We start from the raw sequence: 16274 nt of genomic DNA on the forward strand, positions 1-16274 counted from the left end.
CAGGGAGGTACAAAGGTAATTGTATAGAAAAAAAATTAAGAAAGCTTGAATGCTGGATAAAGAAGTAAAATAAATATCACAGGCACGGAGAATAAAATATTTGAAGAAATAACATGCATGCTTGACTACATAGACAACTTGTGTAAGACTTCTCTCAGGTTTGAACAGTAACCGAACCCCAATACCTTGAGAAAGGCATCTGGAAACTCAATCCTAATCTTCTGCTCTCATCACTAAATTTCAGCTTTGCTTTAATATCTGATTTCAGTAGATGACTTCACATGACACAATTACCCCTGTTTTGTTTTTTTCTCCTTAAAGTGAGAAAGCACCAAGGGACGCTACGGAAAGGATCCCCTCTGCCTTTCAGGGATATTTGCCTCGAGCACAGGCTGCAGGCATATAATGAATCCGCTCTCCTCAAACAATTATACAGGACAGGACTTTGAGTTCTTGCTGAGAAAATTGCCTGGAATAGGTGAGCCCTGCCATCACTGCTCTTCTAGGGAGCACAAAATCCAGTTCTATTTTCATAGCCAAGAAGACGTGCTAGCACTGCCTTGCCAGTCACCTGCTGCTGCTCCCTGAAATTTGCAGCTCCAAATGACTGATGAATAGACCCAAGAAGTTCAGCCTTCCCCACTTCTCTGACTTGAAGAAGGGAGAGGCAGCCCAGATAATGGTCTAATGCTGCTTTGCTGCTAGTTCTGCAGGCAAAAACATTTTGTGACAGCTCCGGCACCTCAAGGTTGAACCACAGGCCCAGCACTCTCACTTTGAAAGAACTCAGCTCTGAGCTTCAACAAATTTTTGAATGAATTTGGAAGCATCAACAGATTTCAGGTTTGTACTTTGTCAGCTCCCCGTTTTTAAGCTGATACATAAGACGGTTTTTCTCAAAGATTCTCATGCTGCTAAGCAGCTCCCTGACTGTTTCTCCCCAGAGCCTGCTTCCGAATAGGAAGTAGGACAAATATATAGGACAAATAGGAATTTTGCCACAGATGGAACACAAACAAGTTCAAAAAGATTTAGCTAGAGGCTTCTACAAGGGCTGTCATTGGAGATGTATGGGTGAGTGTAAAGGGTTAAAGCTGTGAAAGCTGAAACCTGTTCCAGCATCAGCTGAGAGGTGTGTCATACAACTAATGGCATGGAAATACTGGAAAAATGGCTGAGCAAATGTTCTCTGGCAGACCTCACGGAGTAGTTTAAGATCTCGCTGCCCTGACTGGCTATAACAGATCAGAGCTAACATACCTGAGTGGCTCATAGAAGCACTCCCAATTTGTTTTAGTGCATTTAAATAATTTGCAGCAGTGAAGCAGATCAGAAGTCTTGCACAGGTTTAGGAGACGCCATGACTGTGAGTACAGGCATCCCTCCTGGAAAGATGAGGAAGGAAAGATAAGGAGTAGATAGTCATACAACTTCAGCACTCCCAGCAGACCCACAGGAGCACCTTGTCTGGACCCTAAAACAACAGAGACAAATAGTTATGCAGGGAGCTGGAGTATGTCCAAAGAAGGGCAAAAAAGCTGGTGAAGGGTCAAGAGCACAAGTGCTATGAGGAGCAGCTGAGGGAGCTGGGGCTGTTTAGCCTGAAGGAAACCTAATGATAAAACATTGTGGCAAAATTCATCTGAGAGAGAAGAAGGAATAAAGCAATAATCTACTTGGTGGAGACTGGCCACTATTGCCAATCATCAATCTGTAATTCCTTTAATCTGAAAGAGCCTCCATTTGGTGCCAAATTGCATGAGGTGGGCTGGATTTGTTAAGTTGAAGAGTCTTTGGGCATTTGTTACTTCCAACTTCACAGTTTGCCTTGTAAGCTTATAATAAAATCATTAAACAAGGAAGTGAGTCTGGGCTCCCTGCAAGACAGGAGGTCTCTTTCCTGCTTCCTCTCCTCAGCTCCTTCTCCAGAGATCTCTATTTTACTTTCTTCTCTTGCCTTCTTGTTTCCTGTTGAATCACACAGTGAGAAATAAGTGTTTTGTGATCTCTTCTATTTTTCTTCTCAGCTTTTCTTTCAAAGAAGAAAGAACCACAGGAGAAAAAACCCCCACTCCTTCAGAGAAGATCAATTTCACATGTTATGAACCGTAGGACAAGGTTTCAAGAGAGAAGGTCCTTCACAAAGCAAAGAAGTTGCCATCCACCCTGCAAACAGAAGGTCACGGTCATTCTCTCTAAGATAGTCCTCACACAGACCTTCCCAGAGGGAAAAGACTAGTTTAACTGTGATGCTGAAAGGGAGAAGAAAAAGCTGTCTTATGGATCTGAGTAAGGATAAAATAAAGGGCTCACATGAAATTCAACTAGAAACTACAGTCTCTAATGACACTCCCTCCCTGCAACAAGTACCTGAAGCTCCAGAGACCCTGGATGAAGAAGCATTGCCTTTGTTTGAACAGTTAGCTGTTAACATCTCTCTTGGGGATTTTTCCAGTGGATAGTTTTGGAGTTTCATTAGGGGTTTTTTTAATATTTGCAAACTTTCGGTGGTTACAATATTCTACATCAACAGTTTCCATGGCTGAACTGTATGGTTTGTAAAAAAAAGAAATACTACTTTGCATTGCTTTAACCCTTTGTGCGATAGTTTTTCCTTACTCTATGCTCTAGTCCTCGAAGTCTTGGAAGAAGCACTGAACAATCGCTCTCTACCACGAACTCATGGTAGACTTGAAAAGTCCTAAGCTGCTTGACACTCTCTGTGCTGGAGCTCTTCTATATTTTGCTTGTCCTTCCCCTCAAGGGTGGGTCATCACAATATGTCTTTTGTATCTTTTCCAGCAGTGTTACTCAAACGTGAGGCTGCCAGAAATATAGAGCGTTCGGGAGGTGGGAGTAATGAATTTCTGTAGTGCTGTAATAATGACTTCTACCCTGTTGCTTATTCCTTCACAATAATTCCTAAGCTTATGTCTACTTTCATAACTGCTACTGACCATTAAGCCAATGTTGAGGCAGAACTGCCTGTTTTAACCCCACCACTTTCTTCTTGAAAGGCTAGCTGGTAGCTAAGTATATGGTTAGGGTTGTGTTTTTTCCCCCAGTATCCCCCAATTTGTTTGGGTTATTTTTCTACACTGAGTTTGACTTTTTACTATCCAACCACGCAGAATTGTGATGTTAATGACATTGCCCTCCATTCATAGATAAGAAACAGAAGAATGAAGGTTATACAGGGATTTCAATAGAGCAGAGGGCGAAAAGTGAGTCTGCCATATCCTCAGTTTTCCTCAATGTGAAAAAACCTATTCTTCTAAAGCTGCTTTGATGTTCCTGTATACCCACAGTGTCTGAGGAGGTCCGCATTAAAGCAGCCATTTCCCTTTGCTTCCAACAGTGGGGAAGTTTCTTCCACCACAAGGAGAGCAGATGTGTGCATTACCAATGTCCCTGCCAGGGCTGCTGCGGGCTAGTGTGAGCCACCCAGCTACCAATGGACAGGCAACCTGTTCCTGCAGCCTGATCATGGGGAGATCAGCAGCTGTAGTGGTCTGGTGCTGCGGCACACCTTTGTGAAAGATCATCAGTTTTCAATATTGAAATTAATCTTAATGCTAGCCTAGCTTGATGTTCAAAACCCCTTTCAGATGCAGATCTACAAAAGATTTGACAGCATTTGGGGAAGTAATTGAAAACACTGCAGCCTGGACACAGGTTCGGGAAGCATATGGACAATATCCTGCAAATAATTTCCATTTATAGCTGTTATTTCAGACCAGATCTTGTGTATGTAATGGCAGCTTCTATTATCTCCTTTTCTCTCCTACCTTCTCAAAACTTTCCATCTGTTTGGCTCTCAAATTAACGGGGCATTTTAGCACGATAGGCAAGATCCTTCAATCTATTATCCTGAAGGGAAATTTACTAGCTCAGATTTGCTGGCCTGCACATTAACTCCTAGTGTTCTGCAGTTTGCTAGAATTCTCTACAAAACAACTTGTTATATACCACATCCGGAGACTATCATGAGATTTCAGGAAGTGCATGTCCCTGTTTAATACAGATGCTAAGAGCAGCACACTATGGGGGCAGCACAGTCTCATTAGTCTCAAATTAAGCCCATTCTTTCCAGTTGACACCATCTCTATGCACTCAGAAGGCCTCTTGGCCTTCTTGAGAAGACCTCATTGAAAGTAGCCCTGCAGAGAAGGACTTAGCATTTTGGTGGACGAAAAATGACATGAGACAGCAGGGTAAGCTTGCAGCCCAGGAAGCCAATTGCATCAAAAAAGGCAATACCAACACATTGAGGGAGGTGATTCTGCCCCTCTACTCCACTATTGTGAGACTCCACCTGGAGTAATGCATCCAGATCTGGGGGCGCCCAGCACAAGAAAGGCGGGAATCTGCTGGAGCAAGCCCAGAGGAGGCCATGGAGAAAGTCAGAGGGGTACAGCACCTCTTCCACGAAGACAGACTGAGAGAAATGGCATTGTTCTGCCTGGAGAAGAGAAGGTTAGGGGAGACCTTAAAGCAGTCTTCCAGTACCTAAAGGGGGTTTATAAAAAGAGAGACACTTTTTACATGGGCAGAGAGTGATAAAACAAGAGGCAATGGCTTTAAATTAAAAGAAGAGAGTTAGTTTAGATATTAGAAGGAAATTCTTTACTCAGAGAGTAGTGAGACTCTGGAAGAGGCTGCCCAGAGAAGCTATGGCTGCTCTACCCCTGGAAGTGTTCAAGGCCAGATTGGACAGGGCCCTGAGCAACCTGATATAGGGGGTGGTATCCCTGCCCATGGTGGGGGGGTTGGAACTAAATGATCTTTAAGATCCCTTCCAACCCAAGCCATTCTTTGATACCATGAACCCTGGCACTGTATGGCAACTGCAGTCCAGAGTAAAACTAAAACTATCATATCGCTGGTTTCTTGATCAGAGCATTTTTCAGAGCTGAACTAAAATGGCTCTCTCCAGCAGAGGAATTTCTTTCTTGCTTATACACATGTTTATTAAAATGTCTGTTGGACAAACCCAGGGGTGTTGAGTATGTTTCTGAAGAATATAAGCAAAAACCCACAAGCAACAAAAGGTCTTCATTATCCATACTGGAAATTCCTATCAAGGACACAATCTAGCCCAGTACAGAAAGGAGACTAGTAGCAGACTCTCATGTCTGGAGGCAGACAAATACTTGGTTGGAGAAGAGCCCAAGGGCTTGACTAAACTGACTGAAATAAAATAAAAGAATCTTGGGAGACTCTGTGAGCTTGGCCTAAACTCCATTGCGAGCTCCCTGCTCTGATTTTCATTATGGTGCAAAATTTATGCTGCTCTCATACTTGTCCTGGGGAAAAAATTACTTCCATAACCAGAATGCTTTCTGCTACATCTGCCCACACTGGTACTACACAGCTACTCCAAGACAATAAAATATATTGCTGCCTGTCTTTTGCTCCTTGTGCAATGGGCTTCCTGACTAGTGAATGCCTCTTCCTCATGCACACAGAGTCAGACAGAATAAGACTTTGAGATACTTTCAGCATGAGCTCAAGTAGTGCCTGCACACCGAGACAGAGGCTACAGCACAGTCCCTTTTAGCCTGGACGCTGACTGACTTGCTTTACTGTGTAACATTGCCTAGAGGAGCTACCTATGGCCTGGAGCTCCAGACAATAATTAAGTTGTTAGTGGGTTGCCCCAGCATTACAGTAATTGATGATTAAAGTAGGTACAGGACACCGCTGAGGCCTGGCACGCAATAAGGCTGATCAGTTGCTATCCTCCAAATTCACACCATTGAGCAATTTTCTTACACGCATCGTTCCAGCACGCTGACAGCTTTGCTGTTCCCTAATCAGCTGGGGCAATTTATGCAGTTTCTGGCTGTGTTTTGCATCAAAACTCATTTGATTCTCTGGTATGTTGCAATACTGCTGAAGACAATCATCCTTCAAATACGCTTTCCACGCACATCATTCCCCTCCTTTGCCAGTTTTACACGAAAAGGGCAACACACAGCTGCGTGTGCTAATTGAGAAAGCTCTTATATGTTGCACTCAGCATATTTCTCTGCTTTGTTTCTCAGCTCTTCCCCTATATAACCCCACAGCTGATATAGTAAAACATTGATAATGACAATGGTATCACTGGGTTTGAAGTGGAAAGGATGACATTTTGTCGTCTCACACAAGCAGTGTTACATCCAGCCAGGAGAGATGCAAGAGACTGAACACCAGCTCAACTAAGCACTAGCTGGTCTTTTTACGTACACAGAACGTAGAAGGAACTTGTGACATTGCCGTGTGTAAGCTTGTGTTGCTACTTTATAGCTCACCAGCTCAGAACAGATCGCTCATAACAATGACCTCAGATGAGAGGGAGAGATCTCCTTTTAGTCTGAAATACTGCCTAATTGGAAGAAAAGTACCTCATGACATATTCCAAGCAAATACATTTGTATCATCAAATGCTTACCCGTAAGCAGATGGTTGGAATTGCACAGTGGGGGTCCTTCTTGTAATCTGCCACCACAAGAGCCATTTGAGTCAGATCCAAAACCTCTTCAAGTCAATGGGTTTTTTTTCAATTAACTTCAATAGAAGTTGGGTGGGATCCAGAGAATTAAGTGACCCTGGAGATGTATTCCGGGTGTCTGCTGACACTCTCCAGGGGGGAATTTCCATCTCCTCTAGGTTTGGTGTTTTTGGTTTTTTTTAAGCAGTTCTGAAACAAGAGAGGTTTATTTCAAATCTCCAGAAATTTATACTACAGGAAAATCCTGTTGAAGTGAGAGGAAATTTTGCAGTTTATAGGAATTTTTACTTATGACTGCCGTACACTCTACCCCAGGAGTTTTACTGGCTCAGTAAACTGCTCAGATTGGCAAACAGATTCTTTCGGTACCAAACAAACAAGGCCAAAAATAAGTACCTAAACATTGCTCTTGAAATGCCCCCTAAAACCCTCTAGTAGCTGGAAACTTTCCACCAGTCCATTTCTTGGGGGTTTATAGCAATCCTACCTATGAGATCTATTAACATCAGCCTTTCCCTTCCTCCCACACTTGAACTATTTTAAAACATTCTGCAGTTAAGCTAAAGTCTCCATAAGTTTTGCATTAACCTGTTCTACAGTTCCAGGATGTGAAGTGTAGCTATTCCCTGGCTCAGTTTTGCTTTGCACAGAACAGAGGGACCTCCTAAGTATTACTAAGAGCTGTGTCATGGCCTATTGACAGTCATGCAGCTTTGACAAATTTATGTGCAAGGCCATGACAGCTAGGCTTGGTGGCATTTTGAAAGAAAAGCAAAATTAAGTGTTTTTACTGAAAGAAAGCAGCTTGGATACTCAGGACTCAGGCAGTTCAGACAGCTAGCAAAGAGGTCTACTGGGGATATGACAAGTAAAATTTCCTACATTTACCTCAGGTAATATGTCTCCAGCAAAAAAGAAAGAAGGGGGGGAACCCTGGTCTGTGATGAAAAGAATTAAAATGGTTCTTCAAGGTGCCAGTCCACAAAGAAAAAAACTAAAGCCCATTCTGAAGCCCTATCAAGTGAAATATTCTGTCTCCCTCTCCCTGCTGAGGTCTGAGGGAATTGTATTCATTGAAAAGGTAACTTTAGGGGGGGGCAAGACATTGTGGTAGAAGGCAGGTTGAACAGGAAGTTTTAAGGATGCAGGCAAAGGAAAGGGAGGTTTAGGGAATCCCTACCCCTCCACTTCCTTCATGTCCTTAACTGCTGTGCCTCCTGAAGTACTAAGGCTAAAGATGTGCAACTGACGACTCTTCCATATACAGCTAAAAGAAGCTCATCCATAATCACAGAGGTATATACACCAAGTCAGTGTTCTGTTTATTTACCTAATATATCTGGTTTTGGTTTGACTTGAAAAATGTCAGACTCTATCTTGGCATTTGAAAAATGAATCTATATTTTTTTTCTCCTTTCCAATCCCAAATTTTCCCTTTTTTATAGATAGAACACTCAGAATACTCAGATCAAGATATTTGGATTTTTTTAGGAGATAAAATGCTTTAAAAATGATGACTCAAAAAGTAAAAATTTGAGGTTTTTTTGTTGTTGTTGAACCTGAATGCCTATATACTAGCCATTTTTAATTTGTAAACTTTTGGAAAGCCTGCACAATCATCTGAATTTGCTTTCCAATGGACATCCAACAGGCCTACAAATGGTAGGTCACGCACACTTCCTCTTCCAGTCGGCTTTGTTTTGTGCCTTCCACAGGGAGAAATGCCACCTGAGGGAGAGCCCTGGGAGACTCTGTGGCTGCAGACCTGGTAACAAGACACCTACAGACCTCTATCAATTTGATGTTCTCTGTCAGTTCAAGTCCTTTGTGCTTATTCAAGGCTAAAGCAGAATGGTAATGAAGAAGTTAGTATTCTGTTTGTTGACATCATCAGTGATATCATAATCCTGGCATAGGTATCTGTTATGTAACACGCTCCACAGAATCTAAATCTCGACATTCCTAGACATATAATGATAGACAAAAAGGCCCAACTTTCCGAAGAATCAAACTCTAAAAGGAGATTCTTCTGGAAGGTAATTTTGTCTTTCACTAGCTTTCCAAATCAATCTTACCCAATCCTCCAAACTATAACCTGAGCCACTGAATATATTTCTGTGCTATAAACACAGGACAAAGTCAGCGTAAAAATCTTGCCATCAGTTAACTAGTTCAAAGTCTTTCCTATATTTTGTGTTGACTGGAATGATAAATAATTTATTTTTGGAGTACCAGATCACAGATATAAATTTCTAAAACAAAACTCCTGCAAAATACAATTATTATTCAACTCATTTTAGCAATTCAATAAATGCAGCTCAATGACTTCCGTTAGCTATTCTAGCCAAGGTCTACTACATCATTAAATATTATTGAGTTGGGTCTGCCATTTTACTTGAAATTATGCACCTGGCATTTTAGTCTATGGCCATAAATGCTGGAAATGTCAGTTATATAAGCATCCATCTTTTTCACTACTGTCTCCCATCAAACATTAATGGTAGGAGCTTTAATCCATTCTACACAGTCCCAGATATCTACATTTGCTAGAGAAGGAACTGCAACAGAGTGCACTGACAACTCACAGTAAGTAATTACTCTTAGAAATATCTCAGTAAACTCAATTTGCTCCCAGAGGTCTTTTAAATTATATCTCGTTAGAGTGCAATGTTTTTTCAAATGACAAGGTCACACAAAAAGGCAAAACTCTATTTTATCTTTATCAGAGCTTTACCCCCCCCATAAAACTGTTATAACACATAATTTCAACCAGATAGAGATATTGTGTTTTACTGTTGCAGCCCAGGAAAGCCATAAAGCAAGCAGAGTTGTTGCTTACAGTCACAATAAATTTGGAATACCATGTAGCATTCTAGGTGAGGCATACACATCTATTGATGTCAGCTGAGTGGGAAGAAGTAATTCTTTATCATTATTTTTTGAACTTTGCTGGTAAAATAATTTTATTTTGCATTTACACTAAAAAACTTCTCATGAATCAGAAAAGATTTATTGCAAACTATATTAATATTGCAGAACATACACTTTATCTCATCACCCTAGTTATCTACCTCAGTGACTTTACAGCAAGAAGTTATTGAAAAGCAACATGGATTGTGTAGTTGACCATCACTTCTAATTTTATTGCAAGTCTTGATAGTTAGCATTCTTTCTTATAATCCCACCTTATGTAGCTATGCAATTAGGAAGATAAAAAAAAAATACACTCCAAAAGTAGCAACACAATTTCATTTTAGCAGTAGTCATCGTGTGTGATAAAGCTGTAACTTCATTAATAGAGATTTCAGTTTAACCAAAGAGGAGGTAGAAGCAGCCAAGCTGACCCTTCATTAAGAATATCCTTAATTTTGTTCCCATTCGAAAAACTACACCATGAAGTGAATATGTGCTTTTATTCTTAGGTCCAAGTTATCTGGCAGCTGTATCACAAAGCTATAATTTTAGCTTGGTGCTAGAATGGAAGGGCTGAAAAACCCCATTCAAATGCAGGAGAAAATTATTTGAATATATTAAACTGTGCCAATGTGATGGAAAGTGAAATGTGAGTTTTCTAAACACACCACAACTCAACTGTGTGGTCAGTAACACGAGCTCAGGCAAACAAAAAGTATCCAACATCCGTCCTTCAGGCTCTCATTGGGCTTTCTGAACATAGGTTTTTCTGCTCGGTTTCTGACAGCTAGAAAACCATACCTCTTTGACAGGGGAGGGTGGAAGGACTCTAATAAAATCTTGCTGACATTCCATGACTGCCTCTTGCTGCTACGATGGCATCTGCTGTTATTTACTACAGGTGGAAAGAAAACTATATACAACCTTATTTCCTCAGAGGCAGCAGTGAGTCACTACTGCCTGAAATACACAAGTATCTATGTATGCAGGGGAGGGTGGAAGGACTCAGCAGAGAATTAAAACTCTGTCTTAAATACATCTGGCATAGTCCTATTAGAGGAGTTAAGGGAATGTAAGGGTGTCCAGTCAGGTGCTACAGCACTATCTTAAGAAATCTCTTTTAAGAGAGGCTCTCTGGATTTGTTATGCCAGTAAAAATTATGAAGTTCTTTTTTAACAGGACAATGAGGGAGTCAGGAGCTGGGGTGGGAAAATAATTTCTCCTCTCCCAATATTTCTTTGATCTTCATTAAGGATTTGTGGCTACAAAAAAAATTATGAATGCAAAGCCTCAGACCAGTTATTAAGGGATATATGTCCACACTCTGAAAAATCCCCTGTGAGGTACAGAGGGCAACTGCTTGGGCACAAAGCAGAAACCGTAGCTGAAGAAAGCATCTTTCCCTTCTGAGCTATTTCTGTAAATCAGGGCACAAAGTCAGACTTGTGACTTTCTGTCCCTCCATCCCACACACATGACATTGTCTGTGGACCACTTGGTGCAACAGTAAAAGTCATCCACAAGAAAAAAATTGGATAGAATAGAAAATTAAAAATTGCCAGCAGAGAATGTATAGATTTCAGGTAATTTTCTGTATCCTTATACTAATTTAGACTATAATTTGCATAATCAGCCAGCACTGTTCCAACCTCTTCTCTTTTCAGCTCTTCTACACAGAACAACATTAACAGAGCAAACACCTCCAAGGACTAATTTTAGAAATGTCTTACCAAGCCACCCTGCTCAAAGTTTCTCAGTTGCTGAACTCTGTGCTGAGAACTCAACAATGGTTCAGACTGTTCAATAAAACCTCAAATAGGTCAAATCTACCACTGATCTGCATCCAGTAACTTCATGAATAGAAGTGTACACCCCTGCAGATGTGGTCCACCTGATTTCATGACTCTACTGGTACTTTGATTTGAATTTGATCCCATGACTGCAAAAACATTGTGCTAATTTGTTGCTGGAGAAAACTCGGACAAATGTCTATACCTGTAAAACCATAGTCTGAGCTCCCTTTTTCTATAGTATCAAAATTTCAAAAACAACTCCTAGTCTGAATTCTCTTTATTTTTTTTGGCCCAGTTTTTTAGAGAATACACACAGAATGCTGATATATTTTAAGGAAGTTGGAACTGGCTGATAAAGTTAAACAAACATAACTGCAAGTCAGATTTATCTTTTTCTGTAGAAATATGTCTTGTGCTTGAATTATTCAATTTTTTTGCTGAGCTTTGACTTTTAACTCACTCCTTCACTTTGTCTTGCCCCAAACAAAATCAAAATGTTTCAAAGCCCAAATGAAAACAACACATCCAAATTCTGCACAACAACTTTGGCTTGAGGAAAACAAAAGCTTTCATGAAAAACAGTTTTCAGTAGAAAAACACTAGGATAGGAAATTATTAGCCAGCTCCACCAAAAAACTGCGTCCTTTCTTTCTGACATTTTTACCTTGCTGGTAACGCTTTAATCCACGGTGAATCCCATTGATTTTCTTGGAGCTAAGTGATGTCTCTGCAGTCAGCACCCACCAGGCAGTGATGCCTGAGCCATACCACTCTGGGAGCACAGGCAAGAGATGCTAGGTTCTATGGATTCATGAGGTAGGATTTCCTCTTGGTTTCTTCTTTGCTTTCTAAAACCAAAGGCAAAAGGTTAGTAGTTCACCACTGCCTTAATTTATCCAAGCAGAAAGAGCGTTTCTAGTGTTTCTAAGATTCTTCAGCCCATCAGACACATCATTCCTACCTCTGCAGGCTGTAAATTGAACTCAGTTTTCTGCCAGTTAGAAACTCAGATTGAAGAAAAAGCAAACGGAAACACACCTCTTTCTTTTTCATTATTCTATCCAGAGGTCTTGGAGGATGTTCTCTAAGAACATCTGGAGGATGGTGGTCTCTATCTCCCTAAATTTTAAAGATTTATAGATTTTTATAAATCTTTAAGTGTTCAAAATCAAGACTGAATATTACTCTAAGAACTTTGGGTTAGTTCAGCCACAGGTGATTATGCTTGGAGCAGGACTCATGGGTAAAATTTAATATATGCTGGTCAGTTTAGAAAACTATACCAGCCCATTCTGCACTAGCGATCAGCAAAACTGTGCAATGAGCAACAGAATGTAATCAAGCTTTGGCTACCCTTCTTTATTCTCCTAATTGTATTTTTTATTGCAACCCTCCAGAGACATAAAAAATAAGAAACAGCAAACCTGAAATCAAAATGATTAGATGAAAAACAAATGAAACAAACAAAATGACGAAAGCTGTTGCTATTTTTTTTTTTACCTTTTCATCACTCCTGTTCTTTTTAATGTATAGATTGCCACCTAGAACTTTTCAGAGCCACCAGAAAACTGAAACTTTCCTATTATACACAAAGCTCTGTCTCAAAAATCTAGGCTATGCTGTCACTATTTCCCACTCTCAGACATCCCTACACAAACAAGTCTTTCAACAGAACATTTTGTCCTCATTTTACCATTCTCACTGCGAAAACTTCCTCTAGGCTTTCGCCAAACTGAAGGATGATCAGAATTTTTTGTGGTGTGCAGATAACAACAAAACGCAGTGAGGGTCTCAAGATGCAGTTTCGACTGTGGTTTGTATTTCTCAAGTGCATTGAGAAAGATCACAGGCAGCTGTTACCTCTTTTCACCTCTCTGCATTAGTCAGACAAGTCACTATCTTCATGAGCATGTGGTGGAGGAAATCTGCCACAGCTTGCACCAGAGTTAGCTCTTGTGAATCAAAATGGTCGGGGGAAAAGCAGTGATGGGAATATTTTTCCCCTGATTTTCCAGTAGTTTTCCAGCAGTTTGGAGTCAGAGTGGTGGTCAGGAGAGCACCCACACAGCCACTTTTAAACAAATCACAGACTCATCCACAAAACTCAGAGAAAATCTATTAATTCCTACAAAACTTAATCCAGATTGCACCCACAGTGCTGTAACTGGATGCTGATCCATAAACAGCTACAAATCTGTTTCTATAGCTCAGAACAGGCTATCATCACTTTAATGACATATAACACACACAAAACACCATAAAGTCTTAACAGAATAGTAAAGCCAGTCTTTATCTTTTTAAATAATCTGCATCTGGACTAGCTGTCCAGTCTATTTTCTCCTTGCCAGTTATACTGAGGGGCCATAAAAAAAAGGGAATGCAAATAGCCAGTAAATTTAAGTTCAGCCAACTGAAAAGGTCAAAGTAGTATGCTTTATTATTGTCTGCCACTGAGTATATGGCATGTCAAAATTCATATATGGTCTTTCAAGAAAATAGAAACAATAAGAAATCAATCAACATGCATTGACTCTACTAAAAATAATAGGATTGAAAAAGATTGTATCTCAAAAAATCTGTAGATATCAAGAAAAAAACTCTTGTTTCCTCTCTACTGCCCTAACAGGTGGGAACTCGGAGAGGGACTAAACAATGGAAGCTTGCATGTATTTCAGCAATACTGCTGAAAAAAATGAGTTTGCACCCTCAGCTGCAGATTGATCAACTTTTTCATGCATGTTTTGCAGTGTATCAGCATGAAGGCACAGATCCACAGCCCTAAGTGAATCTGCTGTTGTTAATGGTTTTGTTGCATTCAGTTTCAAGCAGTGGAGGAAAATATTGGTTCTCGAAAGGGATCTCTTGGATTGGCTTTCTGGGCCATGTATCTCAGGAGTACCTAGTATGGCCAGAACTGATCTTTGAAAACTGCACTAAGCCAGTTATCATAACTTACTGCACAGAGGACAACTTGGTATCATTAAATTGGTTAAAAATGGTTGGTCCCTCACTGAGAACAAGCTATCTGCTTTTAGTCCCTCAAAGTGCAGCTGCAGAAGGACATATTCCTTTAATTAAACAAGTGAATTATTAGAAACAGGGTTGGCCAGATGAAGTCTATTTCCAGGGATCTGCTAATTTTGAACATGACTGTGAGTATATAGAAAAAGAATTAGAGAGTTCACAGTTTTGAAACATGTTATTTGTGATCAAGTCCACCAAACACTAATGAGACACAATGTCTTGCCTGAAGCACAGACTGATATATTTTTGTCATGTAATTATATGTTACTGTGGCAGAACATATTTGCCTCGATGATTTTCTTTCTATCCATCTGCCTACCTATCATTGGGGAGTGGACTAGCTATTTGCAAAAAATGATAAAAGAGAAGTAGTGTCTGGTCTTACCATTTCTCTTAAAACCTGACCAAATGCTCAAGCTCACTGATTTAGAATAAATATATTTTCTTCTACTTTTCCTAGAGGAGGATATGGGAGTTGTTTTCACACCTGCTGGATTCATTGCCACTATAATTTTATTCTTTGACAGAACCAAAAACTATTGTATTTCCATGCTGTAACTGCAGTTCTGTGGTCACAAAATGGCACCTCTTATCTAGTGTTCAAGAGTGTCAAATGGTCAGAGAAGATGCCTGCAGCTGGTGTAGAAAGTAAGTAGTTCTTATATCTCACCAGTTTTCAAAGAGGATGGAGGGTAAGTCCTCAAACACACAGTGTCTCTTCCTTCACTTGGAGGAAAAAAGGCACATGCAACTTCTATTATGTTGTTAAAAACACTGTCTTTTGTCATACTTTGGTCAGCTGCAGAGATAATTTCACCAAATTCTAGTCCCCACAGTGGTTTCCTCTCTCAGTTATTATTGTTACAGATAATGAAATATCATTCAACAAGACAATTCTGCACTGAGCTTTACTGAAACTGAACTAACAATCTTGTCTCAAGATTAAATACTTAGGAGGTTTAACTCTGAAGAAAAGCTGTCTGTGGAACACATGATCCAAACCTGAGGGAGACTCATCAGAAAGATAAAGCGGTGCATAGATTCCTGGGGTTAAGAACATAAATCCTGTAAAAATCCTGTTAGAAATAGACCAGACTTTCCCGTACTCCCATCACAAAAAGCCTTGACACCAGTCTTTTCCAGTACAGGTCAACTCCCTCTTGGCTCTGCGACTATCCTAAAAAGTGCAGCTCAAAACCTCTCTTACTTTCGGTTTGGGATTGGCAGGAGATCATTGAAGCCTGTTAACCAACATGTCACAGAAAGAGAAAATCTGATGGGAAATTCTCCCAGCCTTAACTGGGTGGAATATAAATTCAGCTCTATCCCAGCAATTAAAGCTTTAATTTTATCCCTTTGAAATCCTTCAGTTGGTATTTGTCAGAGATTGGCAGAAAGCTACCTTCCTCAGACTGAGCAGATTATCAAACTCTTCTAGAAAGAGATGGAATTTAGAGCATGGCTTCCAATGGAAGTTTCTACTCTTTTCCAATTGAGTTTCTTGTCAGTCTGACTCATATTTATCTTCTTTTCCTGCTTATTAAAGCTGCCACACTTATGACTGAAAATACTAGGAAAGTATTTTCAGTCTAATCAAAATAAATCCCCTTTTCAATCTCCTTTGCGTAGATGGTAGTTCATCAGCAGAGAGTAGAGCTAGGAGAACATGGCTGGGGAAAAAGAAGAGTAATTGTGTTTCCACTGGCTCCCAGGAAGCTGGTTTTTACCAATATGTCATATCCCATTGCAAAAGGCCGTCTCACTGCTCACAAATATTTTGTCCTTGCTGAATGTGATCTAAATACTCGGATATCCTTACTGAAGAGGCATTGCTGTGTATACATTTTCTTTTCGTGGCATCTGAGGTTCTCTAGAAGACAACAGGTGATAAACAAATATGTTGCAAAACACATCTGTTGCTTACCAATACTCCCAGTACCTACTGAATACTGAGGATTACAAGGACCAGGCAGATATTTCCCTGAGCCTGAGGGCTAATGCACTTGCAGACATACCCAAATGTATCCTTTCATGGATGAAAATTAAG

General features: G+C 40.3%; 1 long non-coding RNA gene across 1 annotated transcript in view; it reads right to left on the reverse strand.

Annotated features, from left to right (window-relative positions):
• Nucleotides 1-11891, reverse strand: part of LOC127471996 (uncharacterized) — a 115605-nt gene extending 103714 nt beyond the window's left edge. The window contains exons 1-2 of the long non-coding RNA XR_007904830.1: nt 11868-11891; nt 6437-6685 (exon numbers count right to left, since the gene is read on the reverse strand). This is a non-coding gene — a long non-coding RNA (uncharacterized LOC127471996). The remainder of the gene's footprint in view (nt 1-6436; nt 6686-11867) is intronic.
• Nucleotides 11892-16274: the final 4383 nt, after the last annotated feature.

Source organism: Manacus candei, unplaced genomic scaffold (assembly GCF_025592945.1).
Source record: "Manacus candei isolate 608988 ecotype Guabito, Panama unplaced genomic scaffold, ASM2559294v1 h1tg000028l, whole genome shotgun sequence".
NCBI lineage: Eukaryota > Metazoa > Chordata > Aves > Passeriformes > Pipridae > Manacus > Manacus candei.